Below are 18,568 nucleotides of genomic sequence, written 5' to 3'. Positions count from 1 at the left end.
ACGTACCAATTATCTATTAAATTGTCCAATTTTGAGCAAGTTACTTATCCACAGTTTCCTAAATAAAATTTAAGAGTGGGAAAAAAAGATTTATCTGTAAGAATGATATTTAAACCAGTGGTTGCAACAGCACAGCATTCTTTTGGTGTCAGGATCTCTTTATGCTCTTAAAAATTACTGAGGACCACAAAGAGCTTTTGTTTCTATGGGCTATATTTATTAATACACAAGTTCTTAACAAGTGTAGGCTTTTATTATTTATTAAATGCCCTTCAATGAGGTCCCTCCTCAGAAGAACAGCATATTGAAAAGAAAACTCTCTGGGATACATGTTTTCCTTGGTAAAATGAAGTTGTTAAAAATATAAGTTCTAGTATGCTCTCCTCATCTCACAAGATCACACAGAGCACTCTGAAGACTACTAATCTAATTTATCTGTAGTTTTCTCTAATCTTTATGTACACTATAACACATTTTTAAATGGAAGTTAATTAGTACAGTATATGTATATAATTTATGAATAAAGTTTCTACGTTTTGTTCACTGCTATATTCTCCACCATCCTAAGAGACAATAAATAACTGTTGAAGGAATCAACAAATTACATAGGATGCAAAGACATTTATTTAAAAAAATTCAGGAGATCCCCACGAACTACACAACTTAAGAACCCTTCCAACTATAAAATCTATGACTTCTACTTCCATTTGTTCTTTGTCCCTGCCACTACTTATACACAGACTGTGGGAAATCTCAGAGAAGAGAGCCAAGAGATGATTACGAAAGCAAAAACCTGGATTGAAATCTGTTTTCACTTTTTATGGCAATTTCCACATTTATATTATTAAATTTTAGAAACCTTATATAAAGGTTCCACATCAAGTTTATGACAAAAAAAAATCACTAAAGATGCAGAAATTGCTATCACTGTAGTGAGAATTTTAAGGAAGCAAGATGAAACACTGATTATGTCAATAAATCTGATTAGATGTGCAAGTCTCATTTGGGGTATTAGCTACTTAAAAGTTTATTGGTGTCAATTAATACTATAACAATTGTGTATGTTTCATGAATCTTTTTGTTCTGAAATGTGTTTTTTAATAACATTTGAATGTGTGATGACTCAAAAGACTAAACTTAACTAAATTATTTCTAGCAAACTACAGCTCCAACTTGTTAATGGATCTCAACTGGAAGTTACCCATCAGAAGTATGCCGAGAGCCATCTTGTTAGTTATATGGGACAGACACACAGTCTTATGTAACTTAGTTCCGAATCTAGCTAATACCTTTCACTGAAACAGGCAGTTAACATTTTTTATTGATGTAAAGTTTATTCATCATTTTTTTAAAATCAACTTCTACTACTCCTCAAATCAAACATTATTTCTGTTATTTATAAATGTGAGGCAAAAAAACCCTCTACCCCTTATATATCAAAATTTATTATGAAATAGTTCAACTAAAGAGAAAGAGACAAAATTCACATACCAATCATCCAGCTTTACATTCAGATTTTACCATAACTTGTTTCAGATTCTTAAGAAAAAAGTCCTATATAGTTAAAGCCTCCTATATATCCCCCTCCGATCTCCTTTGATCCCTTCTCTGACTACTCTAAAATTGATGTTGCCCCTCTCTGTCCATATTTTTATACCTTTACTACATTTCTATCAATAACAGCATTGCTTTGACGTACATAATTGGGACTATGTTATATCTATTCTACTAAAAGTTTTTCACTCAAAATTATGTTTGAAATAATTGAACTCTAGTTAACAAATGACAGGTATGCGAAACTGTTTAGTGGTCAAATATATTGATGTCTGCAATTTACTGTGAAACACATCAACTGCTCATCTGTTTAGGGTCCTGGAGGATTTCACCCCTCAGGGCAATATAGCACAGTAAGATGCTGAATGGCTGAGAAAGCATCAATGGCAGGCATCTGTTTCTAGGAAAGATAATGAAGAACTTATCCATTCTCTCCATACTCTTTTGTAAAACTCTTCGCATCCCTCAATGTGACGATACTGCCCTAGAGAACTCTTGCACGTATGTTCCTTGAACCATGTGTAAGAATGTTCCCAAACTGGAAATAATCTAATGCCATCAACAAGAGAGAATAAATACATCTTGGTAGAGACAGATAATGGAATACTACACTTGAATTAAAATTAATTAAGATAAATCTCACAGAGTTGAATGAAAGAAGCAAGTCACTACAGAATATATATGATGTGATTCCATTCGCACAAAATTCAAAGGGGTAAAACTATAAGGAAGAGGTTATCCAAAAGTCAGGACAGTAGTTATTTTTAAGGGGACATGAATGTGGGCAGTAGTGGGTGACTTCTAACATAAAGGACATGTTCTACTTCCTAACCTAGTTGTTGTGACTTGGGTAAACACTTTGTAATTATATTTAAACTGTATATGTTTTATACATTTTCCTACATGCACATTCTACAATCCTAAAGAAAAAAGGATAATGAATTGCCCCATTACAATACTAAGCTTCCATTTAGTATTTTGATATAAAAATAAGAGGAACATAAACTAAGTTATTAAATCAACACCTCATTTTTATAGTTTTACTATAAAATCTTTTAGTTTCACTGTTTAAAGCACTGTTTTATAAAACACAGAAAATACCAATTTTCTTTATTTTAGATTTTTTAAATTGTATCAGACAACTTTGCACAAACATAATGACCATTACATGACTGAGCATCCACCACACAGATAATGAACTTAACATGACTTTACATCATGTAAAGCCATACTGGTTCCTGCGACCTTGAAGAACTTCTAATACAGAGAGTAGAAGACAGGACAAGAGCAGAGCCAAGAAGACACAAATTTTAAAATACAAAAACTTCTGTAAGAAGTGGTTGCCTCTGGGCAGCAGGACTCACAATGGGAAGGAGTGGAGGAGGGAGGCTTCTTTTCATTATAGGCTCTTCTATTCATTTAGCTTTTAAACAATGTGCATATATCACTTTGACAACTTATTAATATAAAAATTGCTAAATCAATCTTCATGCAAACTCTAGAAGACATTCATATTGTTTACAGTTGTTTTTTAGATGTTAATAAATCTCAGGCTACAAAATATGCAGATAAAAAAAGAGCTAATACCATACCACTCAGCAATTACAGAGCAAATGAAAGAGGAGTTCTAAATTCCTATGAGGGAAAAGAATGAAGTTGAAAAGAGAAGTTTAGGAACAGTTTTCTGATGATGAGGATGGTGTTAATTCAGCTATTTATAACTGGAAGAGAGGGAATCAAAATACTTCTGCAGAGAAATTTGTACAACCGAAGCTCAACGGCATAATTTCTCCCTCTCTGCCAACAAAGCCAATAGCACACGAGTTATTTTTTCGTAAAGGGTGGGGTGCCAATGCATTTGTAGTATAGATGAACACTCACTTTTACTATAGTATACAGACCATCTAACAAGACACAAAGATAGAGGTGACACAAAAAACTGTCTTTAGTAGGTTCTCCATACTAATGGGAGAAGGACTGCTCCGACAATTGAAAACTGCTCTAATCATTAGTAATATCCTTGAGTCAACTCAAGTTGACTGAGTTCTCCACCATCTACATGAAGCAGCTCCTAAGCAAAGGACCAGAGTATTCTAGCCAACTGATGGAAGCAGTCATTATTTTCAGACCATTTAACTGATAACACTCTTCCTCCCATCCCTACAAGAGTCTGTGAACACCTATGTCCCATTAGATGAGATGGACAGTCATGTGTTGCTGAACAAAGGGGATACCGTTCTGAGAAATTCATCATTAGGCCATTTCGTCATCGTGTGAACATCATAGAGTGTACTTACGCAAACCTAGATGGTATAGCCTACTACACACCCAGGCTACATGGTATAATCTTATGGGACCACTATCATATACGTGGTCAGTCATTGACCGAAATGTCATTGTGCAGTGCATGACTGTAACGTAAGGCAAAGCTTACAAATATACAACTAGTAATGCAGTTAAATGTCCAAAGAAACCTCAAAAACCATATCCAAGTATCACTTGGTAAAAAAAAAAAAAAAAACTTTCTGCCTCCCAGACTCAAACAATTACAAATAATAATAGTGTATTTCCCAGGAGAGAAGGGTTTTCAAAGACTGAAAATGCTACCCTAAATCAGCAAGGGAAAGTTTTCCCTAGAAACACAAGGATAAGGGAATGGAGAGAGACGCCATGAAGCACCAAGTGGAATCAAAAAAGCTTACACTGGGAGAGTGATGGTTCACTGAGAGATAAAGAAGAAGCTAATTACATTTGAAAAACAAAAATAATTAGTTTAGTTATACATTGTAGTCAATATAGCAGTGGGTTGGGGAGCAGGAGAGGGAAAAGCAGAATTAGAGTAGAAGAAAGAGGGCAAGCCACCAAGGTGAAAGAGACAGCACAGCAAAAATCGGACAGAGAAAGGGATAACTGGAGTAGGGACAGGAGGCTACATAAGTTCTAATATTGGTAATAAACTACTCCAGTCACTTTCCTTACTTACTAGTGGGCTGTGGGCTTCAAAATATCCCTGCTGTTTAAAAATTCAAACATTAAAATGCTAAATAACTGACTAATCACTCTTCCTAAATCTGTAAACTCTTTTTCTGAAAGTGTGCCCTAGAAGCTCCTGCATCACAATCATCTAGGGTGTTTATTAATGCACATTGATAAACCAAACCCCAGGTCTAATGAATCAGAATCTGAGTTGAAGCCAGGTGATTGTGTTCTAAAGTCTGCAAGTTACTGCTTTAACAGGTAAATTAGGTAGGTGTTCATTTTTTCTTAGAATGGTTACAACGTACAGACACCAGAGAGATCAAGCTGAGGGCCACATGCCTTTTAAAAATTTGCCACCCCCAACTTTAGCAGGACCTGCCCAACTGAGTAGCAAAGGGTTTAATGCAGCAAATAATAACCGCTTGGTACTTTGTCAAAAATTGAGAAAGAGAAATAGAATAATACATCTCTAATCTCAAAAAGCTTATATTCTTATTCTCACTGGGGAAGAAACTCTTCTTAACCTAGGCAAATGCTATTCATTCTTCGATACTTATAATTCCCAAAGATTGATAAACTTGCCTGACTATTTTAAATCTCAGTCATTTTTTGTCACTAGGCAAACAGTCTAAACCTGAACTTAACTTCTCAGTGGTTTGGTTCCATTCTTTACTTATTTCACCCATGCCAAGCCCTGTATTCCCAGACAGAATCTAAGTTTGTGAGGACAGAGCCCATGTTTTCTAGCCTTCTATGCCCTGTTTGCTGCTTGGGACAATGATGACCACACATTGTGGAGGATCTGATACCGAATTCGGTTAGGAGACTTGGAAATTTTCTAGATTCAACAGTTATATGTAAAGTAATATAAAAATCCAAATTTCAGACCTAAAGAAAGGCAGATCTAAAGTAAATTTCAAGCACCCCGATAAAACACATCAAAAAGTTAATAAAGATAGTGTATTCCCCAGAAGAGTCTCAAAGTGTCTGGTATGTATAATAAACTCTTAAAAAGGAGAAGAGAAAGTATGACAAATGGAATGAGATTACTAATTATGGGAAGGTTAAATTCAAGGTAAGTATAAGTGTCAGAGTTTAGAGACCTCTAGATTTTGTAAACTCATATGCAAAGTTTACACACACACTCTTTAGTAGAACAAGGCGTCATATTAAACAGTATTTGCCATCCTAAAAGAATGAGGTAAAATTACAGCAGAAATAAACCTTTCTTTGTATCTAGAAGTTCAAAGTAAATTCCTAACTCCTTGTATTTCCATCTCCCCTAGGCCCATCTTAAACAAGCAATGTCACAAACAACGCGTCAACTATCAAAATATTCTAATAGTGAAAAAAAGCTGTTATAAAAATTAAACAAATGCAGCATCTCTCCGATGAAAAAAGGAACTGGTCTGAACACATTTTCAAATTCATTGGTTAATGCATTTGTTTGCATATTATCCCCAAGAAACTTAATTAAGGTTTTATTTACTCTTAAGGAAATACAGACCATTTCAAACAAAGCATCACTTGGTGTGAGCTAGCAGGAGCAGAGCCAGGCTGGAAGCCCCGTCGGTAAGCACTGCACCACCTCAGGCAGGGCAGACGACCTCTTTGGGCCGCTGTTTCTTCATCTATGAAAGTGAGGCAGTTGAACAATCTTCACTCTTTTTCAGCACCAAAGTTCTTTAAATTGGTAATTCTAAGTTTAATTCTGATGACTCAGTTTAAACTTATATTCAAGTTTATGAAAGGAAAAGAGTGCGAAGGAGACTAGCTGGTAAGTCTTACTGGCTCTTTCCCTTGCTTCCATGCTTTTTTCTCTCCCTTCTCCTTGAAGCCCCACCTCAGTCTTCTTCATATAATAAGAAACCGAAATATATGACTGGTATCTATTTTATTTATGACCCGAATCTTAATTTTAAGAAACTAAATTCTTCTACTCTTTAATAAATAAAATCTTAATTATTTGCTTATTTGTGTGCCCCTTGATTTTTCTCTTATGGGTCAATGGCTATTAAACACACACAGAAAGGGCAAAAAAGTTTCACTAGATTTTTCACATAGACCAGACTACAAGTAAATACAGCCTCTGCTTACTCAAAGGCTGACTAAACCAGCAATATGCAAACAAAGATGACAGCAAATGGCTCAGAGCTGAATTGGTAAAATGTCTGCTGTGTCTTTCTTGTAAGACCACAAAATTGAGATCTGTTAATAGCAACAATCCTTTCAAAGAGTAAGAAATAATAACTGCCTTTCTACCTCCCCTTTCATCTGACAGGCCTTCAAGCACTTAGAAAGTTAATAACAGTGAATTCCCAAAGAACCACCTAAATATCATTATAGTCAATAATAAATGATTTGGCAAGTTTTATTTCCAAAAACTTTATTCGTAATGAGTGCATATTCAAATTTTACTTTCATTCAAATTTTCAGTTTCATAAATAACTTTCCTAAATAAAATACTACTGCATCCAGCTTCTCAGAGTACCTAAAACTATAAGGCACACCAGAAAGCACACTTGCCAAAATCTCCTAATTTTAATCATGATAAGTATTTCAGGAAAAGACTGAGCAACCTTTTACTTTCACAAAAAGTATTGCTTTTTTTATTCAAAGCAAGCAAATTTTAAGAACAGTAGTACAGAAGGAAGGTCAATACATTTTCTTTTTACACAAATTGAAATACTACGTTTCCTTAGACACTAGTTTTGCTTTAAGGTTCTTACTCAGAGCAAGTTTCCAGCGTGAATTATAAAATTTTATTATCTTTTTCTAATAGTAAATGAATCATTCTAGTCTTTCTTCCTCTTTATTTAATAAGCACTTTTACTTGTTATCTAAATGACCGTTCATTTTAATTAAACTTATTTTTCAAAATTAAATGTAAGTATAATTCATCAACTTAACAAAAAAAGAAAAGAATAGAACAGTCAACGAGCAACATCTATGACTAAGTTCTCCCAAAACTTCCCTTTCACTAAAATGCCAAAACAAAACCATTGCCCCTGAATTTTTTCTTAACACCCATAGCACACATGAATAGCACAGTTTTACTTAATTGTAACTTCCCGGCTACCCCTACAAATACCATTAGATTTTTTAAAATTAAAATTGACCTAGTTTCCTTTGTGGTATAAAAAAGAAAGAAAGAAAAATCTCCTTTATTCTTAAGTCATACAGAAAAAAAAAAATCACACAAAATATAAAAAATACTTTACCAAGAAGATCTAAAACTTTCCAGAATTTGAATGCTTTCTTTTCCCCTAGTAGTGAAGTGTAATCAGGCATGTGACTGACTACACACATTTTTTCAGAGAGTTAAAGAACACATTCAGCCATGTTCTTCCACAGGTAAGAACCACCCTCCATTTATCAGCTCAAGAAACAGCCAGAAGCAAACATTCAAAATCCTAACAAGTTACCTTCAAATATCCTTGTTTTCTTCATATATTGTCCTCTGGGCTTGAAAATAAAAAGCAATCCGGCAAGTTTTATGCTGTTAAAATGGCTCCTGTAGATTAGGGAAGTGGTGTCTGTGCTTCAGCTTATGAGTCATACATGAAACTAAGTGTGTCTAAGGGAGGCACGCCCATGTTGCTGTGAACCCGATTATTCTGCTAGGTCAAACATGCAAATCTACAGGTAAAAACAGGGGAGAGGTGTAGAAAAAGGAGAGAGGTAGAGCCAGGGAGCAAGATCTACCTTGATTAAACGATTCCTCAGCTCCTGTTAATTACCATAATTTAAAATTAATAAAACAGAATCAGAATCGACAAGGAAGCAAAATTTAAAATCGTATATTGTTTTAAAAGATAAAATCTTAATTTTTAAAAATTATTTTAATATATCAAGTAAATAAAATGATGAAAGAAAAATAAACTATGAGAGGGAATGGAAGGGAGACAGCAAACTTTCTGGTTTTTGTAACAATGGACTGGTGAGTCTACCCTGGCTACTCATTAACCCTTATATGAAAAGGGTATATTGCTATGTAATCTGGAAAAGCTAGCAAACTGCAATACTAGATGCAGATTTATAAGTTCACTAAACAGACAAAATCCACTAGAAAATTCAAAGTTCAGTGGAAAAGCAGTGTGAATTAATCTGGTTTATCGCATAAAAAAACAAACTCAGAGTTAGAAAGGAACCAAAGTCCAATACAGCAAAATGATTTGAAATAGAACTGTAAGCTTCATAAAATCCTGTTTAAAACAAATTATCAATGCAATCATGGTTCACAACACTACTACTTCCAAATGACAGCCACAGTTTTCTTTACCTTTCAAACAAAATTTCCCACATTAAAAGCTTACCATGTGCCAGGCACCCTGCTGTGGCTCTGCTCACCATACCTGGCGAACCTAAGCGTGCCAATAGAAGATGTAGCCAGTGAAGCTTTTTGCTCTCCAACTCACCATACATCTAACAAGGTGCCCAAGCAGCTCAAACACTGCTACAACTACTTACCCTGTCCCCTGGGTGACTCTTCATTAATTTATCCTAAGAGCTTAAATTGATCAAAATGACTTGAAAGCATTAAGCACTTCCAAAAGTGCTTTAAATGATGAAATGCTGCTACTACTCACTAGCTAGCCTTCATCCTAATATTTTACAAAAAGTAAACAGGATTTAGTAAGGTTTTCTCCCCTTAGTTAAATACTTGGAAGTAACTATTTTGCCTTACTAGAGGGACAGCTGAGAGGACAAGCTGTCACTAACTTAGGAACTTTACAAACTACTACAAAACGTAATGATTGTGAACCCTTTCTGCCCATTAAGTGCCTATTTATTCCATTCCACTAATCACTGCTTGATTTATCTTTTTACTAAAATAATATCCATGGTTTAACAAATTAATAAAAAAAATGTAAAAGGAAAAATACACTGCTTTTTCTACTGTCAAATGTCATATTTAGCTTACTTTAGAGCTCATTTATCCAGAATGACTATTTGGAAGCTCCTCTGAGCAGTCACAGGAGATGTTTACCAGAACACCCCCAAGTTCTTTCCCAGAGCTGAAATTTATTTTAGTCAAAATCCATGTAAGCCTAATAATTTGACTATCTCTTAGCTAATCAGAAATAGAAATTATAAAGAGTGAAAGAGGGAACAGTGAAAGGATGATGTCAAAACAAATAAGTGACAAAGAGGATAATGAGAGAAGATTTTTTAAACCCTATAAAATTATAAATAAATATAACTTCAAAGGTAATGGAATCTGAAGGCATCCTGTAAGGTCAGTAAGTTCTACATACTCCCTAAGTATATCATGATACAGTAAGTGCCTTAAAGTCGGCATTTTTTGTTTTTTATGAGGAAGATTAGCCCTGAGCCAACATCTGCTGCCAATCCTCCTTTTTTTTGCTGAGGAAGACTGGCCCGGAGCTGACATCTGTGCCCATCTTCCTCTACTTTATATGTGGGACGCCTGCCACAGCATAGCTGGAGAGTGGTACGTATGTCTGCACCCAGGATACGAACCAGAGAACCTCAGGCCACCGAAGCAGAATGTGCAAACTTAACCGCTGCGCCACCAGGCCAGCCCCGAAAGTCAGCATTATTACAATTACGGTTTTTAAAAGACAAAGAGAATAACATCAAGTGTGCAAAATTTTTTATGAAGTATGGATACATAAAAAGATAAGCTTCCGTTATTGAGAAAATCAATTTATATAAAGCATCTCATTACTTGATAATGGCAGATATTTGAGATGTAATTTAAAAGAGGAACTTTTCATATGAAGCCTTCCCTGGAGGAGAGGGGGATCTGAGCTGAGGAGACTTACCACAATAGGCAGATTTGGACTCAGCACAACCAAGACATGTGTCATAATATCTGGCTTTGCTAGCTATTGACTACAACTGGGAATATCCCCAGAAAAGCTATCTGACATAAGGGGAAAAAAGCCTGCTCTTAAAGGGCCAAGGCACAAATTCACCTGTTTCAGAAAGCAACCTAAAATCACCAGAAAGAAAGGTACACAGTCCTTTGGTGAAAAGAGACTCACCTGATAGGCTCAAGGTGCATCTCAGTGAGAGGTGAGAGCTCTCCAGGGACTGAGGCATTGGCGGCAGCCATTATTGTGACCTAGTACAGTTGTATTGACACAGATGCCTGCAGATGCCATTGGAGTTCTTCCCCTGGCCTGTTAGTGCAGGGGTCTGCCCACCTACTAGAGCACCGATTTAATCCAGCTCAGCCAGGGCGGCAGCCTGCCCTACAGACTGGTCCCCACAACAGCAAGCCCTCAGGCAACTTGTGGGCCCACACGGGCTGGGTGTGTGGGACCTCTGCAGCAAGGTGAGTGTGTCCACTTCTGTGGCGCAGGGTGTGCACAAGGGACCTCTGCAGTGGGGCGACTGCGTCCACTGACCGGGTTATGTGCATGGGCCAGGACTGTGTTGACGGAGTGTGTGGCTCTGCAGGCAGTGGGGCCTAACAGCTGCAGCAGACTTGTGCTTCTCAAACAGCCACACAGGAGATTGGCCCCACCTCCCAAAGTCTGAAACAACTGGGTGCTCCCATGCCTGGGGTCAGCCCCACTCAGCTGCAACCCTGAAAGAGCTGACAAGAGCCTCGCAGGCCAGAGGCCTACAGGAATTGTAAGCCCTTGATCCTAGCAACCAGCTATGCTGGGGGCCTACTCACTTAAAGAAAAACTGCAGCAGGAATGTGCTATTAGACCTTGCAGCCAACTGTGCTGGGGCTCCCCATGCCCAATAAAGTAACTGAAAGGACCACAGCAGCCACACGGAGCTGAGCAGTATGACCAGCCAGCCAGAGGAACAGCCTAGCCTCCCTGGGCACCTGCAGAAAGAGTAACCCTGCCATAACAGAAGGACACACATAGCCCACACAGGGGACACTCCTGAAACATTTGGAACTGGTGACGAATGGGAAGCACACTGCTGGGCCTCATAGGGCATCTCTTACATAAGGTCACCTCTCCAAGATCAGAAGACATAGCTGACCTACCTAATACATAGATATAAGCACAGACAAAGAGGCAAAACGAGGAGATAAAGGAATATGTTCCAAGTAAGGGAACAGGACAAAATCACAAAAAAAGAACTAAATGAAACAGAAATAATCTACTTGACAAAGAGTTAAAACAAATGGTCATAAGGATGCTCACTCTTGGGAGAAGAATGGATGACCTCAGTGACAACTTTAACAAAGAACTGGAAAATATAAAAAAGAACCAATCAGAAATGAAGAATACAACACTAGAAATGAAAAATTCACTAAAGGGTCTCACTAGCAGAGTAAATGATACAGAAGAACAGATCACCAAGCTGGGTGAAAGACTAGAGGAAATCACCCAAGCTGAACAGATAAAAGAAAAAAGAATTTAAAATAACAAGAACAGCCTAAGGGACCTCTGGGACAACATCAAGTACACTAACATTCATATTCTACGTGCCCCAGAAGAAGAAGAGAGACACAAAGGAGCAAAGAATCTGTTTGAAGAAATAGTAGCTGAAAACTTTCCTACCCTAAAGGAAAGAAACAGACATCCAGGTACAGGAAGCACAGAGAGCTCCAAACAAGATAAGCCCAAAGAGGCCCACCCCAAGACACATTATAATTAAAGATTTTATTTTTTTTCCTTGTTCTCCCCAAAGCCCCCTGTTACATAGTTGTATATTTTTAGGTGTGGGTCCTTCTATTTGTGGCATGTGGGATGCCGCCTCAGCATGGCTTGATGAGCGGCGCCATGTCCACACCCAGGATCTGAACCGGCAAAACCCTGGGCTGCTGCAGCAGAGCGTGCAAACTTAACCACTCGGCCACAGGGCCAGCCCTGACACATTATAATTAAAATGTCAACAGTTAAAGGTAAAGACAGTCCTAAAAGCTGCAAGAGAAAGGCAACAAGTGACATAAAAAGGAAATCCTATATGGCTATCAGCTGACTTCACAGCAGAAACCTTACAGGCTAGAAGGGAGTGGCATGATATATTTAAAGTGCTGAAAGGAAAAAAACCTCCATCCAAGAATACTCTATCCAGCAAGGTTATCGTTCAGAATGGAAGGAGAACTAAAGAGTTTCCCAGCCAAGCAAAAACTAAAGGAGTTTATCCCCAAGAAACAAGCCTTAGAAGAAATGCTAAAGGGACTTATTTAAGTGGAAAAGAGAAGACCATAAATAGAAATAAGAAAATTACCAAAAAAAAAAAAAAAAGAATAGAACTACCTTATGATCCAGCTATTCCACTGCTGGGTACTTATCCAAAGAACGTGAAAACACAAATGCATAAAGATATATGCACCCCTACATTCATCACAGCATTATTCACAATAATCAAGACTTGGATGCAACCTAGGAGCCCATCAAGGGACAAACGGATAAAGAAGATGTGGTATATATACACAATGGAATACTACTAGGCCATAAAAAAGGATGAAATCTGGCCACTTGGGATGACATGGATGGACCTTGAGGGTATTACACTAAGTTAACTAGGTCAGAGAGAGAAAGTCAAAAACCAAATAATGTGACTCAGAAATAGAAGATAAAAACAACAACAAACACATAGAGACAGAGATTGGAATGGTGGCTACCAGAGGGGAAGGGGGGAGGGAAGAAGGTGAGAGGGGTGATTAGGCACATGTGTATAGGGATGGATGGTAATTAGTCTTTGGGTTGTGAACATGATGTAATCTACAGAGAAATCAAAACATAATGATGTACACCCAAAATTTATATAATCGTATAAACCAATGTTACCACAGTAAAAAATAAATAAAAATAAAAGAAGTACTTTTGGCCACCAGTAGGTAGAAGTGAAGCAAGAGATATAAAGCGAAAATAATTACCCCTTTTCAACAGAAACAAATAACGTAGCTGTTCCTGAGGAGCTGATTCCAGCTTTGCTATTACAATGTATTGCCCCTCTGCTCGGGAGGGTCCCTATAAGCATTATTCTACCACCTAAAGGGATTGGGTCCTGTTTCTAGTCACAGTCTCCACAGAGGACGAACCGGCAAACAGTTCAGCACAGGTGCTAGAGTCAATCCACTAGGGTCCAAACCCCAGCTCTGCCACCTATTTGTTGTGTAATCCAGGGCAACTACTCAACAATCCTGTGCCTTAACTTCCTTATCTATAATTTAGGCTAACTGTACCCACCCTTAAAGGATTATTATGAAAATTAAAATCAGTCCATGTACTACTATTCAGAATATGTACAGAACTTTCCAACTCAAAAGAAAACAAACCAGTTTTTTAAATGTTCAAACGATTCGAACAGATACTTCACCAAAGAAGAGAAACACAGGGCAAATAAGCAAAGAAAAGATCTCAGCATCATTACTCAATAGGGAAATACAAATTAAAATCACAACACCACTACATACTGTTAGACTAGCTTAAAAAAAAAACGACTGACAGTACCAAGTGCTGGTGAGGATCTGGCACAGCTACAGCTCTCACACATTGTTGGGGGGAATGTAAAATGGTACCGCCTACTTGGAAAACAGTTTAGCAGTTTCTTACAAAGTTTAACATACACTTATCACATGATCAAGCAGTCCCACTCTTAGATATATGCCCAAGAGAAATGAAGATCTATGTCTATAAAAAAACTTCTTTGTAAATATTCTTAGCAGTTTTATCCATAATCACCAAATACTGGAAACCCCAATGCCTATGAACTGGAGAAGAGATGAACACATTCTGATATATCCATATAATGGAATACTATCAGCAATAAAAAGGTATGCACTTCTCATATATGCTACAACATGGATGAATTTAAAAGCATTAGGCTGAGCAAAGTAAGTCAGACTCAAAATATATACTCTAGGGGCCGGCCTGGTGGCAAAGCGGTTAAGCTCACACATTCCACTTCTCAGTGGCCCAGGGTTCACAGGCTCAGATCCCGGGTGAGGACATGGCACCGCTTGGCAAAAGCCATGCTGTGGTAGGCCTCCCACGTATAAACTAGAGGAAGATGGGCATAGATGTTAGCTCAGGGCCAGTATTCCTCAGCAAAAAGAGGAAGACTGGCAGTAGTTAGCTCAGGGCTGATCTTCCTCAAAAAAAAAAAATATATATATATATACACACATATATTCTATGATCCATTTATATGACATTCTCGAAAAGACAAAACAAAAAGGACAGAAATCCTATCAATGGTTGCCAGGGATTGGGAATGAGGGGAAGGAATTGACTATAAAGGAGAAAAAGGAAATTGTTTAGGGCGATGGAAATATTCTGTACGGTAACTGTGGTACTGGTTTTATGGGCTGTGTATGTTGTCAAAAATCACAGAACTGTACAACAAAATTAAGCAAATTGTACTGCATATAAACTATCTCAACAAACCTGACTTTAAAGAGAAATCTAGGGGCCAGCCCCTGGTCGAGTGGTTAAGTTTGCGCGCTCCACTTCGGCAGCCCAGGGTTTCACCAGTTCGGATTCTGGGTGCGGACATGGCACCACTCATTAGGCCACGCTGAGGCGGGGTCCCATGTGCCACAACTAGAAGGACCCACAACTATGTACTGGGGGGATTTGGGGAGAAGAATCAATAATTAAAAAAAAAAAAAAGACTGGCAACAGTTGTTAGCTCAGGTGCCAATCTTAAAAAAAATAAAAATAAAATAAAAACAGAAATCTAGTTCATGTGTAATACAGAGATTAATACAATACTGGGCACTAAGTAAGTATTTCACAAACATTAGCTGTTATTATCATTATGCTTCATAGTAGAAGCAACCAGTACCAAATACTTCAGAATGACAAACTTTAACTAAATCTCTAAACTTTTATGTAAACTTTCATGCAGCATCTTAGACTTGCGATGGAAATATAATATATTTGTACATACTGTGGGCATGTTTATTTCTAAGATTAGATATATGTATGGTCAGTGTATACATTAATAAAAAGCTATAATGGCTGCCTGGAGGAATTTTCAACATTTATATCTGAACTATCAGCTGAGAAAGACTAGGTCAACTGAGTGAATTTATCAAATGCTAACTAAAATTAAGACACTGCTTCTTTCTTTCTTTAAAATAGAACTTACGAAAACAATTTACTGTGTTAAGTGAGTACTCTCTTCTTCCTTTTTATTATTACCTCTTCTCCCTGAACTCAAATTTGAAAACTTCTAGTACATAAAAATATAGAACAGTCTAATTTTCACATCTAGGAAACCTGGGCTAATAAAACAGTTGGTTTGAATCCGTCCCTTTGGTCAGGAACTAACATGCTATCATGCTACTAGAGATGGAGGAAGAAAAGATCAAACCACTAAAATGATAAATTACCAAAATCACTGTTTTTTTACTATTTAAATATAAAAATAAAATTTAAAAGACTGAGATTCAGTGTTATAAATCTTTCAGTGGGACCCAATTAATTTTCTTGATATGAACACTTCTCAAAGTGAAATCCCAGGTTCTGAGCATTGTGTAGCATTTCCAAATGTGAGCTTAAATGCAAAACATGGTTAATTCTCTATTACCTATACTGGCTTGGTTAAACCAAGGCCTCCTTCCCACCTCCGCACAGACAGGTTACTAGGACTCATCCATAAGGAACATCTTCCTGGACAAGTGTGTGTTTTAAAGGCCTACCAAAGTCAAAAACAGCCATGGTTTTGTCTGGTTTTGCTCACTACTGTATTCCTATCACTAAGACAGGGCCCAACACATAGCAGAAACTCAGAGACATGAACAAATAACTTTTCTACAACAGTTCTTGAGGGGAAATTATAGCATATCAGGATTTTACTACACATTGAAATATTCTTAAAAGACATAATTTGGTATATGATTTGATATGGCTGAATTCAAGTAACTACCTGTGTTACAAGATCCTATTGTAGGTTTGATTTTGGGTGTTATTCTTTCCCCTCTTGTCAAAAATAACCAAGAATTGATTGTACAATTATATTCTTTATGATGCTCCCAGGTAATATGTTGACTGCAATCTCAAGTTTCATATAGACATGATATTGTACCTCTTACAATTAAATTTTAAATTCAATATTAAAGACAATAAATTTTTTACCTATACTTCTCAAACTATTCCAAAAAACTTTAGATGACAGAACACTTCCTAACTCATTCGATGAGGCCAACATTACCCTGATACCAAAACCAGACAAGGACAACACAAAGAAGGAAAATTACAGGCCAATATAGCTGATGAACATAGATGCAAAAATCCTCAACAAAATAATGGCAAACCGAATACAGCAATACATTAAAAAGATCATACATCGTGATCAAGTGGGATTTATTCCAGGGATGCAGGGATGGTTCAACATCCACAAATCAATCAATGTGATACAACACATTAACAAAATGAGGAATAAGAATCACATCATCATCTCAATAGATGCTGAGAAAGAATCTGACAAGACACAACATCCATTTATGATAAGAAACTCTGAATAAAATGGGTATAGAAGGAAAGCACTTCAACATATTAAAGGCCATATATGACAAATCCACAGCCAATATCATACTTAATGGTGAAAAACTGAAAGCCATCTCTCTGAGAACAAGAGTAAGACAAGGGTGCCCACTCTCGCCGCTTCTATTCAACACAGTATTGGAGGTTTTGGCCAGAGCAGTTAGGCAGGAAAGAGAAATAAAAGGAATCCAAACTGGAAAGGAAGAAGTGAAACTCTCACTGTTTGCAGATGACATGATTCTATATATAGAAAACCCTAAAGAATCCATCAGAAAATTATTAGAAATAATCAACAACTACAGCAAAGTTGCAGGGTACAAAGTCAATTTTAAAAAAATCAGTTGCATTTCTACACATTAACAACAAACAAGCAGAAAGAGAAATCAAGAATACAACCTCATTTACAATCGCAGCACAAAGAATAAAATATCTAGGAATAAACTTAAGTAAAGAGGTGAAAGACCTATACACTGAAAACTATAAGACATTATTGAAAGAAACTGAAGAAGACATAAAGAAATGGAAAGATAGTCCATGCTTATGGGTCAGAAGAACAAACATAGTTAAAATTTAAAATGTCCGCTACCTAAAGCAATCTACAGATTCAATGCAATCCCAATCAGAATCTCAATGACATTCTTCACAGAAATAGAACAAAGAATCCTAAAATTTATACGGAACAACAAAAGACCCCCAAATAGCCAGAGCAATCCTGAGAAAAAAGAACAAAGCTGGAGGCATTACAATCCCTGACTTCAAAATATACTACAAAGCTAGAGTAAACAAAACAGCATGGTACTGACACAAAAACAGACACACAGAACAGTGGAACAGAATTGAAAGCGCAGAAATAAAACTACACATCTATGGACAGTTAATCTTCGACAAAGGAGCCAAGAACATACAATGGAGAACGGAAAGTCTCTTCAATAAATGGTGGCAAAACTGGACAGCTACATGCAAAAGAATGAAAGCAGACCATTATCTTGCACCACACACAAAAATTAACTCTAAATGGATTGAAGTCTTGAATGTAAGACCTGAAACCATAAAACTCCTAGAAGAAAATATAGGCAGTACACTTTATGACATTGGTCTTAGCAGCGTCTTTTCAAATACTATGTCTACTTGGGCATGGGAAACAAAAGAAAAAGTTAACAAATGGGACTACATCAGACTAAAACACTTCTGCAAAGCAAACAAAAAGACAACCCACCAACTGGGAGAAAATATTTGCAAATCATTTATCCAACAAGGGGTTGATCTCCAAAATATATAAAGAACTCATACAAGTCAACAACAACAAAACAAACAACCTGATCAAAAAATGGGCAGAGGATATGAACATTTTTCCAAAGAAGAAATACAGATGGCTAATAGACACATGAAACGATGTTCAACATCACTATTAGGGAAATGCAAATCAAAACTACAATGAGACATCACCTTACACTGGTTGGAATGGCCATAATTACCAAGACAAAGAACATCAAACATTGGAATGGATGTGGAGAAAAAGGAACCCTCATACACTGCTTGTGGGAATGCAAACTAGTGCAGCCACTATGGGAAACAGTATGTAGATTTCTCAAAAA

The 18,568-nt window shown here is 37.0% G+C and overlaps 1 protein-coding gene across 8 annotated transcripts in view; it reads right to left on the bottom strand.

Annotated features, from left to right (window-relative positions):
• ELF1 (E74 like ETS transcription factor 1) overlaps positions 1-18,568 on the bottom strand; it is a 108,441-nt gene that overhangs the window by 66,136 nt on the left and 23,737 nt on the right. The window contains exon 1 of one of the 8 annotated variants that reach the window (XM_070578424.1): positions 7,959-8,137. The exons of 4 other annotated variants lie outside the window; for them this stretch is intronic. The gene's annotated coding sequence lies outside the window, so the exon portion shown is untranslated. Of the gene's footprint in view, positions 1-7,754; positions 7,927-7,958; positions 8,138-18,568 lie in introns of those variants that run through there. 3 more of the 8 variants (XM_070578431.1, XM_070578428.1, XM_070578434.1) reach the window with 3 other exon arrangements.

Source organism: Equus przewalskii, chromosome 16 (assembly GCF_037783145.1).
Source record: "Equus przewalskii isolate Varuska chromosome 16, EquPr2, whole genome shotgun sequence".
NCBI lineage: Eukaryota > Metazoa > Chordata > Mammalia > Perissodactyla > Equidae > Equus > Equus przewalskii.
The sequence above is the reverse complement of the archived record's forward strand: the minus strand, read 5'-3'. Positions and strand labels throughout refer to the sequence as shown.